This window comes from Propithecus coquereli, unplaced genomic scaffold (genome assembly GCF_000956105.1).
Source record: "Propithecus coquereli isolate 6110/MARCELLA unplaced genomic scaffold, Pcoq_1.0 Scaffold57, whole genome shotgun sequence".
NCBI classification, from domain to species: domain Eukaryota; kingdom Metazoa; phylum Chordata; class Mammalia; order Primates; family Indriidae; genus Propithecus; species Propithecus coquereli.
This window is the reverse complement of record NW_012151618.1, coordinates 2378555-2379571: the sequence shown is the minus strand read 5'-3', so window position 1 is coordinate 2379571 and position 1017 is coordinate 2378555.

Here is a 1017-nt window from a genome sequence, read left to right as displayed (position 1 = left end):
GTTATTGAGATGAGTAATTTGCTATTTAAGTCTTATATTGAATGATATCAGTGATACCAACTCTAACCCTATTCTAGCATTGGTCCATGATGTGAAAAGTTCTATAGAAAATTGACTTAAGCATAAACTTAAAGATAGCAGCACCTAGCTATCTGGTGACCTGGTTTGATCTTCCTTGGTCATAAAATCTCTGCTGATTGTCTATCTCTTCTCTCTCTCCCTCTCTCTCTCTCTCTCTCTCCCTCTCTCTTTCTTTCTCTATCTATCTATCTCCATCTTTATCTCTGTCAGTTCACTGCTAGTGTGGAGGTCAGCAAGCTTTCTCTGCAAAGGGCCAGATAGTAAATATTACAGGCCCCAAGTGGTGGGCCAGGTTTGGTCTGCAGGCTATAGTTTGCTGAATGCCAATCTGGAGTAAAAGTACAGAAATTGAAAATTCCATAGCTAAGTGGAAAGCCAGAAGCCTGCAGTTGCTTGTGTCCCTAGCATTGTGTTGAAAGCTGAGTAGGTTTTCATCCACCAGACAGTTTAGGCCACAGAGAAGAATGGAATCCCGGCGCCATGTTTATGATGCGAGTATGGTGGGACCAGGATGCAAAGCTGAGAGTGCTTGGCCTGACCATAGCTTACTGTCGGACATGCCATGAAAACTACTCTTCTACTCTTTGTTTCTTTGTATTGAGAGAGCTTCCTTATCATTAGGACCTGCATATCTTCCACTGATGAGAAGACAAAACAACCTTATATCTTTCTGCTCTTTTCTTGATATTTCAACACTTAAGAGAATTTTCTTTCAAGTTTCTGTTCTATTCATGCCAGATACCATATTCAACCTGCTTCTAGGTTGAGACCTCAGAAATCTCTTTTGTTAGAATGAGAAAATTAACTGCAGTACAACAAAAAGGGATATCGCTTGTCCTTGAAGTGAGGCGCAGGAGCAAATTACATAAGCCTTTGTATTAATAAATTCTTTGCTAGGATTTATTCCAGTTTTACCTCTGTAAGATGTGCTTTTTC